Source organism: Cervus elaphus, chromosome 27 (genome assembly GCF_910594005.1).
Source record: "Cervus elaphus chromosome 27, mCerEla1.1, whole genome shotgun sequence".
Taxonomy (NCBI): domain Eukaryota; kingdom Metazoa; phylum Chordata; class Mammalia; order Artiodactyla; family Cervidae; genus Cervus; species Cervus elaphus.
Genome location: NC_057841.1, coordinates 15792342 through 15804965, shown reverse-complemented (window position 1 = coordinate 15804965; position 12624 = coordinate 15792342). Strand labels below are relative to the sequence as shown.

General features: G+C 37.8%; 1 non-coding gene across 1 annotated transcript; it reads left to right on the top strand.

Annotated features, from left to right (window-relative positions):
* The first annotated feature begins 565 nt into the window (after positions 1-565).
* On the top strand, positions 566-638 carry TRNAS-GGA. The gene has a single exon. It is a non-coding gene; the product is annotated as a tRNA-Ser (tRNA).
* The last annotated feature ends 11986 nt before the right edge of the window (positions 639-12624 follow it).

The window sequence follows — 12624 nt, the reverse complement described above, 5'->3', positions numbered from 1 at the left end:
GACACATATGAAAAGTTTCTGTCCTTCATTCTGAAATTAATATGATGCCTCTGTTCAATTTAGTACTGCAATTATTCATTTGACACCAGGCTCTGTGGATAGGAAAATATAAAGGTAGACACAGTCTCTGAGTTTATAAAATTTAGATTAGTGACAACATAATTTTGAAGTTTTTTTCTTTCTTTTTATTTTTTAACTGAAAAGTGAAAATAAAGTGGTTATAACTAGCAAAGTTTTCCTAATTAAAAGAACCTCTTAGTCTCTGGAAAGGGAGTGAAATTTAACTTGGAGTTTAAGCTAGCAAGTAATGCTGAAGGACTCCAAAACTTGAATTCATTTCTTTTCTTTGCACTTGTGTACAGGCAAAGTTGCTTCAGTTATGTCCCACTCTTTGCCACCCTATGGACGTCAGCCAGGGGATCTTCCAGACCCAGGGATTGAACCCATGTTTCTTACATCTCTTGCATTTACACATGGCTACTTTACCAGCAATGCCACTTGGGAAGTCCCAATTTTCTCTGTATATTCTAACAATTATTTGTTAAATAGTATTGAAATGCAGGCTTCCCTGGTGGCTCAGAGGTTAAAGCGTCTGCCTGGAATGCAGGAGACCCGGGTTCGATCCCTGAGCTTGGAAGATCCCCTGGAGAAGGAAATGGCAACCCACTCCAGTCCTCTTGCCTGCAGAATCCCATGGAAGGAGGAGCCTGGTAGGCTACAGTCCATGGGGTCGCAAGGAGTCAGACACGACTGAGCGACTTCACCTCACTTCACTACTGAAATGCAATATCAATATTCAGTACCCCTAAACTTTCATGAAATATAGTTTTATGTAGTGATATTAGGAAAAAAAACAAATATCAGGGAGATATTTGACTTAGGTCAAAACTGTAATGTAAAATACAGTATTCCTACAGCAGAGCAAGATGACTCAAAGTAAGAAGATGCTTAGAGAAAATATATATAATTATACTGATTTTTCTTTTCTTCTAAATGATTGTTTATAACTTTGGAGGCACCTCTCCCTTTAAGAACTCTGTAAAGAGCATGCCTGGGTATTATTATATTTGTTTTATAAAGCAGAATATGGCTTTAAAAGTAGATTATCACTTCTAAGTGTGTGTAGATATTTGATGTTAGTTGATATGACAGCTGAGATAATACTATTTCCACCTCAAAGCTTTTTGTGAGAACTATTGCCTCATGAAATTAAAATGTCCTTGATTTCTCTGGATGGTTTTAGAACTAGTATTTTTAATTACTGTACCAGCAGCAGGTTATCCCCTCATCAGTGTATCTTGTCGATCTTTGTTGATAGCTGTCAATTCAAAAGTATATCAGAGTTTGGATGGAAGTCAGTCTTCATTTCAGGTTTGCATTTGAATTGAGGTCTGTCATGAGTGATGAATGTGACATTGCCACGTCGAAAGATCATTAAATGTCACTCTGGGTCCTGGCAGCCAAATGGCTGGCAGGAAGTCAATGATGCAGACGCAGTGTGGAGCGTGGAGAGTGGAGATGGATCTAGGGCAGCACAGAGTCATGCAAGCTGTGAACAATCAATCAATCATTTCATTCAAAGGAAAGTGAAGTGAGACTTGATGGAAATACTGTGAGAGAGCCTACAGTGGTGAACCTCTAGCTTATAAATGCTTTGATTTACATCTATAACTGTTAATCGCCAGCAGCTAAAATCCTAAGCTGGGAAAACTACCCATCTGATCAATTTACCTGAAAATCTCCTTGACTTTAGGTGTTCCTTATGCACCTTACATCTTAAACAGTCTTAACTTTCCTAGCTCTAGAGCACAGATGGCCTAAAGTGACTCTGGTGTACAGTCAGCCTATTAGAGGTACAATTTATACACCCCGATAAAGCAAGCACTAAATCTGCCCAGCAATGCTATTTCACTTCTTCAGTGGCTTCCTACAATTTGCGTATAATTTATTTAGCTTTCCACTTTACTTGCTGCACTGCCATTTCTATGAATTGATTCCCTAAAGTTGCTAAATATAAATTGTACTTAAAACAGTGTGCAAGTGCTTACTTGATATTAATATTTATTTTCAAAAAGCTTTTAAAGCCATAACACAAATATGAAGCACTTTTTATATGTTTATCCAGTAATTTACACCAATTGCGTTTTCAGTGTAAGCCAGAAAATAAAAACCATGGCCATTGACTACTAGTAGGTGTATGTTAGACTGATAAATCTGTTTAATCTAGTTCACTTCCATTTGATGAAAATGGAGAGTATAAAATACATAAAATGCGGAGGGAAGCAAGAGGTATTCCGACAGGAGAAGTTTGCATTAGCGAGCTCTTTCTGTATTCATATATTTGACTCAGGGTCTTTTAGCATGAGTTATGGGTGTGTCAGTATAAGTGTACTGAGAATAATATTATCTGTTTCAAGTCATAACCATATATTAAAATCTTTACTAGACTTTACAGGTAGCAGATATTCTAAGCACAATTCAGATAGCTATTTTCTGAGGTAGATTTAGAAACCTATTTTTTCCCTAAAATTTTGGTCAATGAGACTCAGATAACGGGGCATGTTTATTCAGCAATGCCCAGTTTAATGTCATCATCCAGTCTCTTTGGCAAAATTATCACTAAAGATGGAAATAATTGGATGGATATTTCAGCCGAATGTCATCACCAATTAAAATTATTCATGCAAATTCTCATATTCCGATTTCTGAGGAGCTACAAGTGTTGTTTGGACTGATATTTAGGTTACCATCTAGCTTTTCTTACAGAAAGAATGAAGAATGTCTAGGTGACATGTCATTGTCCAGGTTTTTTGGCAATTATGTTTTCATTTGAGGATCAGTAAATGGCATCCTATTTAAGTTTAAATGACTGTTTTAGCCTGATACACCTATTTTTAAAAGCAGTTCTTCATATTGTTATCAGACATCTGGAGCTAAGTCTGTTATACCCACATGTTGTGGGTTATGTCTTTCCTTCTGCCAAATACTGAACCCTTCTTGAGCTGCAATTTCTATCTCAATTGATCTCTACAAAAATGTTTCTCAATTTATTTATACAAAGATGTTTCTTTTGGCAGTTTCTCTCTTCTTGCTGTTCTCTCTGAATGGTGACCCACTCTGATATTCTTGGGCTCCCCTGGCGCTTCAGACAGTAAAGAAACCACTTGCCATGTGGTAAATCTGGGATGGATCCCTGGGCTGGGAAGATACCCTGAAGAAGGGAACAGCTACCCACGCAAGTATTCTTGCCTGGAGAATTCCATAGACAGAGGAGCCTGGCAGGCTACAGTCCATGGGGTTGAAAAGAGTTGGACACGGCTGAATGTCATGACTGAGTGATACTTGCTTTCACTTTCTCCAAGCAAGAATACTGGAGTGGGTAGCCGTTCCCTTCCCCAGGGGATCTTCCCAATCCAGGGATCGAACCCAGGTCTCCTGCATTGTGGGTGGATTCTTTACTATCTGAGCTACAGGGAAGCCCCAATTTCTCCTAAATCAGTCCCTTATTCTATTATTCCCCAATGAAGAAACATGAAATTTGTATTTACTCTCTACCTCTTCTAGCAGTTCTACCTTTTTTCTCTTCCTTCTTATATTTCTCAAAAGTTTTCTTTAGAGCTCTTCATTTGTTCATCTCTCCTTCATTCCTTTTTAAAAAAAATTTTTTTAAACATAGCATACCTTCAGAAGTGGCTAAAATTATATGATCAGTTAAAAGGAAAAAACATAGTGTTTCTTTCAATAGCTAGCTGAAAGAGTTAGCTAAAGCTTTTAGAAGAACCTGTGCGTCCTTTCCCATTGCATTCTGTCTCTTGCTTCTAGAGGTAACCACTATTCTAATTTGTTTTTCAATATATGTCTACATATAATTAAATAGTATATGGTTTAGTTTTTTTTAGCCTTTTACATTCATACAAACAGAATCATGTGATGTATGGTCTTCTACGGTTTGAGTTAATCAATCAACATTATGTTAAAAAGTTTTATTCATGATAATATCTTTAGCTGTAGTTTATTCACTTTCATTGTTGTATGACTACATCTTCTGTGTGAACACAGCACAGTTTTATGTATCCATCGATATTTTTTGATGGAAGATGTGATTTTAAAAGCTTCAAGTTCTTTGATATGCCACTCACCCCCACAAAGATCTATATTCTCTTCCCTCTACTCTGGGCAGGTTTGCGTTTGTTTTGCAAATGGATTATGACAGAAAAGAAGCTTTCCTTCCAATGGTAGGTAACATGTAGCCATAGAACTTTCATCTTGTCCACTGGACCAGTTGGGCTTGTTGATCTAAGATGTAATTTTAGTAGTCCAACTACCCTGAGGTTATCGTGGTGGAAACTATAAACAGTATCAACTGATGCCAGCCTTCCAGTAACCCTCATCAAGGAATCAGACTTATGAGTGAAATGATCTAAGACCCTGTAGACCTGCCCATCTACCTGTTGAATGCCACCAAGTGACCTCTACTGACAGTGCCTGGAACAAAAAGATCAGCTAGCCAAGTTCTGCTCAAACCACTGATCCCCAAATCATGATATCAACAAAATGACTGTTGTGTTAAGCCACTAAGTTTGAGTATAGTTGGTTTCACTGTAAAAAATAAATGGAAAATACTTTTTGCTCCTAGAAGTGGGATGATGCTGTAACAAAACCTAAAACTTTTATGGGATTGGGCAGTGGCATCCAAGGATCTGAAGGGACTCTATTGGTGAGATTCTGTGATTAAGTGAGAAAAAAGTATTGGAAGGTAGAGAAAAGAGGGCTCTTATTATATAATAGTGAAATTTTGGCAACACCGTTGCCTGCAGTGATGTGAAAAATAGGAAATATTCCAAAGGAACTCAATGATCTAATAAAGAGATTTCTGGGCTGAGTGTTAAAGTTGTCACTTGCCTTCTTTCATTTGCTTGTCATAAATAAAGGGATAACTGAATGAAAGCTATAACTTCAGTTTTGGAGTAGAAAATGGATGAAAGGTTAAGGGGCCAGCAGCGCACGGTGGTTTTTTTTTTTCCCAACTAGAAAAGAGTTCCCCAAAAGAGGAAAACTCTCCAGGAAAATATTAAATCCAACTCACTGTCAAGTTGTCATCTCAGTATGAAGGGGGAGCCAAAGTTGTAACTATAAAAACCCTTTTAAAACCTTAAAAAGACTCAAGCTGAGGCTTCAAAGACACTTTCAGATGGACAAAGGCCTTCTATGGATCTCAAGATAGGCCCCACAGGTCTTATTTGTTAAATGAAAGGGTTTCTAAGAACCTTCAGGCATTTTCCAACTGCAGCCTTATAAAATGTCCAGCATAGAGAAAATTTATCTCAAAGAGATTTGTGGGTATGTCCTTTGCCTAGTGGAATAGGCCATAGGAGGATACTTAAGACACTCATACTTTTTACAGAGTTGTACCTATTTGAGCAGAACAGGATAGGGAAAATAATTAGATTCTAAAATTTCTGTGGGAAGGAAGCAGGTCAAGAAAAATATTGAGCTGAAAACACAACCTATTTTCTTTCTTCCTTCTCTTCTTTTTCTTTCTTCTTCTTCTTCTTTCTTTCTTTCTTTCTTTTCATATTTTTGAGGAAGAATGACTCAGAATATGGCTTCCCAGGTGGCTCAGTGATAAAAAAATATGCATGCCAATACAGGAGACATGGGTTCAATCCCTGCATCTGGAAGATCCCCTGGAGTAGGAAATGGCAACCCACTCTAGTATTCTTGCAAAACCCCAAGGACAGAAGAGCTTGGCAGGCTACCATCCGTGGGGTTGCAAAAAGTTGGACACAACTAAGTGACTAACATGCATCTGTGTCTGGATTTGATTCAAATGAAGATTCTATTCCTTGAATTCAATCCTATGCTATCAGTTATTGAAGAATGACTTCATCTTGCATTTCAGAGTAAGTGAAATGGCCAGAAGTATATTTTGGTGTTGCCTTTAAAATATTGGTGACATATCTCTGACAGATCTCCCAACAAGGTGTATAGTTTATGTCCTCTGCCCTTGAATATGGGTGGGCTTGTGTCAGTTTCAACTTACAGAACTACTTTCAAAGTTAGATCACACAAAATCATTTCGCTTTCATCTTGCTCCTAGATTCCTTTCTCTTGAAGCTTTGACCCACATAAGAAGTTTGAACACCTGGAGACAGGAGGCTGAAGGGATGGAAATGCATGTACTCTGATCAAAATATCAGGGGGCAAACATCCCCTACCCTACTAAATGTAGGGTACTACTAAAGAACTCGCCTGAAAAGGCAGGAGATGTCAGAGACTCAGGTTTGATGCCTGTGTCAGGAAGATTCCCTGGAGAAGAAAATGACAATCCACTCCAGTGTTCTTGCTTGGATAATCCCATAGACAGAGGAGCCTAGTAAATCATAGTCCATAGGATCTCAGAGTCAGACACAATCAAAGTGACTGAGCATGCACCCCCTAATAAAGGACATAGTGAGTAAGTGAAGACAGACTTCCAGCATCTGAATTGCATCACATAAACTCAGTAAATGACATATGGAAATAACGAATCGCCCAGTTGAGCTCCTCTAGGTTTCCAATTTCCCCCTTCCAAAACTGCTTAATCTTTTTACTCTAAAATATATCACAATTGCTCCACCACTTCTTCCTCTCAAAGAGGGTTTCTTTACTTCAATGCTTAAAATATTTGGTCTTTATCATTCTCTCTCAACTATACTTTTTACTCAGTTCAGTTCAGTTCAGTTGCTCAGTCATGTCCGATTCTATGCAACCCCATGGACTGCAGCATGCCAGGCCTCCCAGTCCATCACCAACTCCCAAAGTTTATTCAAACTCATGTCCATTGAGTCAGTGATGCCATCCAAGCTCTCATCCTCTGTCGTCATCTTCTTCTCCAGCCTTCAATCTTTCCCAGCATCAGGGTCTTTTCCAGTGAGTCAACTCTTCGAATCAGGTGGCCAAAGTATTGGAGTTTCAGCTTCAGTATCAGTCCTTCCAATGAACACCCAGGACTGATCTCCTTTAGGATGGACTGGTTGGATCTCCTTGCAGTCTAAGGGACTCTCAAGAGTCTTCTCCAACACCACAGTTCAAAACATCAATTCTTCAGCACTCAGCTTTCTTTATAGTCCAACTCTCACATCCATACATTACTACTGGAAAAACCATTGCTTCGACTAGACAGACCTTTGCTGGTAAACTTATGTCTTTGCTTTTTAATATGCTGTCTAGGTTGGTCAGAACTTTTCTTCCAAGGAGCAAGCGTCTTTTAATTTCATGGCTGCAGTCACCATCTGCAGTGATTTGGAGCCCAAAACAATAAAGTCTCTTACTGTTTCCACTGTTTCCCCATCTGTTTGCCATGAAATGATGGGGACAGATGGCATGATCTTAGTTTTCTGAATGTTGAATTTTAAGCCAACATTTTCACTCTCCTCTTTCACTTACATCAAGAGGTTGTTTAGTTTTTCACTATTCTGTAAGAATAGTGTCATCTGCATATCTGAGGTTGTTGATATTTCTCCTGGCAATCTTGATTCCAGATTGTGCGTCATCCAGCCTGGCATTTAACATGATGTGGTCTGCATATAAGTTAAGTAAGCAGGGTGACAATATACAGCTTGGCATACTCCTTTCCTGATTTGGAAACAATCTGTTGTTCCATGTCCAGTTCTAACTGTTGCTTCTTGACCTGCATACAGATTGCTCAGGAGGCAGGTCAGGTGGTCTGGTATGCCCATCTGTTGAAGAATTTTCCACAGTTTGTTGTGATCTACACAGTCAAAGGCTTTGGTATAATCAATAAAGCAAAAGTTGATGTTTTTCTGGAACTCTCTTGTTTTTTTGATGATTCAGTGGATGTTGGCAATTTGATCTCTGGTTGCTCTGCCTTTTCTAAATCAGGATTGAACATCTGGAAGTTCACGGTTCACATACTGTAAAAGCCTGGCTTGGAGAATTTTGAGCATTACTTTGCTAGAGTGTGAAATGAGTGCAATTGTGTGGTAGATTGAACATTCTTTGGCATTGACTTTCTTTGGGATTGGAATGAAAACTGACCTTTTCCAGTCCTGTGTCCACTGCTGAATTTTCCAAATTTGCTGACTTATTGAGTGCAGCAATTTCACAGCATCATCTTTTAGGATTTGAAATAGCTCAACTGCAATTCTATCACCTCCACTAGCTTTGTTAGTAGTGATGCCCACTTGACTTCCCATTGCAGGATGTCTGGCTCTAGGTGAGTGATCATATCATCATGATTATCTGGGTCATGAAGATCTTTTTTGAACAGTTCTTCTGAGTATTCTTACCACCTCTTCTTAATATCTTCTCCTTCTGTTTATCTCAGTCCCCTATTTTATCTTGGCATTAAACAGATGTAAGTATCTGAATATACATATCTAATTATCTACTTATCACTATATTCATAATCTGGGGTTTCCCTAGTGGCACTAGTGGTAAAGAACCCACCCGTCAATGCAAGAGACAAGGGTTCGATTCCTGGGTTGGGGAGATTCCCTGGAGAAGGAAATGGCAACCTACTCCAGTATTCTTGCCTGGAAAATTCCATGGACAGAGGAGACTGGTGGGCTACAGTCCATAGGGTCACCAAGCATTTGATATGAGTGAGCAACTGAGCACTCATGTTCATTATCTGTCTAATAAATATAATCTTCCCAAGGGCAAGTATTTTCTTGTTCATACTTCTTGTATTATCCTTATATCATATGAAGCCGTGAAGAATAGCTGCCAATTTTGTAGGTGCTTTGCGAGAAAATACTGAATAGATAAATGAAATGACTTGCCCTGTAATCACCTTCTTCAACCACAAAATATTTTACTAATTTTTTAATGAGTGTCTGTTTTACATTATCTTGCTTCAAAGCACCATATGTCTTGCTTGGGAAAATTCCAAAGCTACTTGACATATATTTTCTTCTATTTTCAAACTTTTACCTTAAAATTGATTTTCCTCAAGGACATATTCATAGACTAAAAAAGAATCACTGAATCTATGCTACAAACATTCAATTTAAGCAAATATTAAAATTCCCAACCATAGTTGGAAATTTGAGCATGATTTCTTTTTGTCCTTCAGGCCTGGGCTTAGAAGTTCTCCCAAGGAGATTCTTACCACCATCAATCCATCTGCAAAAAACAAACAAACAGTATTTTTCATCCATTCCAAGTGTCCAGAAGAGTGTGCAACACATACTTAGTAAATAACGATACTCTGTAAATAGTGAATGAATAAATGCATCAATCAAGGACTGATCAAATCTAATCAACATGCACACAAAGAATGACTTCATATGGAAGATATATACCACCCAATAGCTTTTTACCCTCAAAAACTCCATTGAAATATTGTATCTTATGTTTTTATATGCAACTTAAAAATGCTGGATGATTCAATTCATGAACTTCCAAAATCCACAGGATGTAAGAAAAAGAAAACATTTGCTAAAAGGCAATTAATGCAGAGTTTAATACATCCAACTTTAAGTAACATTTCACTATTTCTTGCAAATGCAGTAGAAATATTACAGGAATAAATATGACAGAGGCTTCTTGCTTTTAAAAATTAAATCTGTTTATTAGAAAACTCTATATCTAAGTTTAAATAGTTCCTCACATTTACTCACCTTTCGCTCCAGTTTGATTGTTTATCTCATATTGTTTCCTACATAGAATCTTGTTAATTTCCATTACTATTGTTGCTGTCTCAGTAATTAGAAATATAGTGAATTATGGTAGTATGGAAGGTCATAAAACTTGAAAATTTTCTAGAGAATAATTTTTATTCTCCCCATACCTTTATTTTATTCCCTTTTAAGGCACATTACATGATTGAATTCCATAATTTTATTTTACAGTTACAAAATCTCAAAATGTGCATTCACATATTTATTTAACAATTTGTTAATTACTTGATGTGTGCTGACATGATACATATGAGGGACAGACATCATCTCTGGCCTAGTGATCATGACAGCTCAAAGAGGAGACCACCACTAAGTAGATCATATATCTAATTCTGTAAATCTTGATTAAGTCATAGGAAGAAATAGGTTGCAGTGAATACGTACAAGGTGATAACTTAAGCAAGTCCAAGGACTCAGGTAAGTCCTCCATGAATAAATAGCACCTATCCCTAGAAAATAATCTGTCATATAGATAAAAGGCTGGGGTAGGGGGATGGCAGAAGAAATGTTGGCTGTGTCTCAGGCAGATTGAAAGCATGGAAGGAAATCAGTGTGTTTATTATACGAAGCATTTCCTATGAATTTCTTCAAGTCTTGTATCTTTTATCTTGTAGCTTGTATCTTTCTTCAAGTCTTCAAGATTTTTCAAGTCTTGTATCTCATAAAGCCTCTTAAAGATAAAGTTGTTATTTTTTATTAATAACACATGTCTTCAATGTGTCCTTGAGTAATAATACATTTTTTATGACCACAGGCTTTTATAGTATACCATGCTTTCTTCTTTAACACACGATTTTCTTAAAATGCCTTTTAATTTCTAAAGAAGACTTACAGAAGTTCTGATTTTTGCCCATCACTTTTTAAGGGAAGATTCTAACTTTGCCCCCAGTGATTGAGTACCTTGGTCACTTGTGTCCTTCCTTTCTGTCAGGTAGATGATTTATCACCTAAGTAGTTAACCTGTTGTCCATTAAGAACAGAAATGACTCCCATCAGTACAACACTGTACTGGTGGCGGAAATCCTACACACATAATGCAACACTCACAACAGAAACTGCTTGTTCAACTTTTATTCTTTCCAAGTCTAATGAGAAAAGTCATATATCCATCTTTTGCACTTGGAATTTATTTTTCGCAAGCCCTTCCCATCAAGGTACATGCCAAGAATGCTCACTTTCTCAGTCACCCACCAATATCTACAGCGACACTATTTGCATCACTCCCTTTTATTTTCCTCTTTACTGAAATTCTTAATTTTATATTCTAGCTTTTCTAGCTGATTGTAACTTAATTTTCAAAATGGACTCCTTTTAGTCTTTGTCACTGTAAAAACTATGGTATATAAATATGCCATAAATAGACAGCATCAGTAAATCCATGCTGTTTTGCTATTTTTTTAAACTAGCATACTATGTGTTCACCAATTTTACTTTCAGAGGGGTATATCTGCCATGTACACATATTTCAAGGATGACATAGTTATAAGGCAGCCTGTCCTGTTCTCCTGGTTTTCTTATTTCTTTCCCAACTCATCTATTAAATGAGAAATTGTTGACGTTTATCTTCTAGTCTCTAATCTGCTACACTTTTCTCTCCTTTAATGAATTTATATACTTTTGTATCTTTCCTTTATCACACTTTAAATTTTCAGCAAGATTGCTACTATAATTTTATAAGATAGTGTTTGGCACATGTCAGGATTCTCTGATTTCTGAGCTCTTCATTAACTTTTTAAAATATAATTATTTAAAAGCTATTAAGTTGCTAGTAATTCTATTTCTCTTCTGTGTGTATTGTTGTTCCAAAAAATAGTCAGTAGACAAGTACAGACATTTGACCACAGTTTAAAGTTACATCCTTCTTTTCTTTCCTCTTTCTTCCTTTCTACCTGTGCGTTTTCACCTACTCGGCCACCAACAAAATTTATTGAATGATTGCTTTTTGTCGGGAACTTTGCGCTAATTCCTGGGTATGTAAAGATGGGTGAAATCAAACAGTTCCTGCCATCAGGTAGTTTATAGTCCAATAAAGAAGAAAGATGCATAAATAAATAAATGAAGCAGAAATATAGTAGATTTATACATGTTGCTGAGTGGTGAAGGACGATTAAGTGTCCATCTGTTGAACGACACATAGAAAAGATATTTCCGGCAGAGAGAGAAAGACAATCAAAAGCAGAATTATATATTTGTATCAGCAAATATGTTAACATGCTCTATCAGGAAAAGGAAGGGAAGAATGAATGGAAGGCAGGACAGATTCACTTCTTTACGGCTTTTGTTGCTGCTGTTCAATCTCTAAATTGTGTGCGACTCTGCAACCCCATGGACTGTAACCCGCTAGGCTCCTCTGTCCATAGGATTTCCCAGGCAAGAATACTGGAGAGGGTTGCCATTTCCTCTTCCAGGGTATCTTCCAGACCCAGGGAGCAAACCCTCATCTCCTGCACTAGCAGGCATTTTCCTCACCTCTGAGCTACCGGCTAATCCTAACCCAAACTCCACGGCTAGAAGCTCACAATTTATTTTACATAATGAGAAGATAAGATTTTGAAGATTATCATTTTGGAATATGAGAAGATCGTATTTGGACTTTAGAAAATGAAATTTTATTTCACTACATTTAAAAATCCTGCAGAGCCTCCCCTGGTGGCTCAGTGGTAAAGAATCCTCCTGTCAATTCATAAGACACAGGTTCGCTCCCTCGTCCAGGAAGATCCTGCATGCCACGAAGCAACTAAGGCCCTGAGCCACAGCTATTGAGCCTGTGCTCTAGAGCCCAGAACCTCAACCAGTGAACCCACGTGCCACAACGACTGAAGGCCAGGCGCCCTAGAGCCCATGCTCCACAATTAAAAAAGCCACCAATGAGAAGCCCACCCACCCCACCTGCAGAGTAGCCCCCACTTGCTACAGCTAGAGAAAAGCCCTTGCAGCA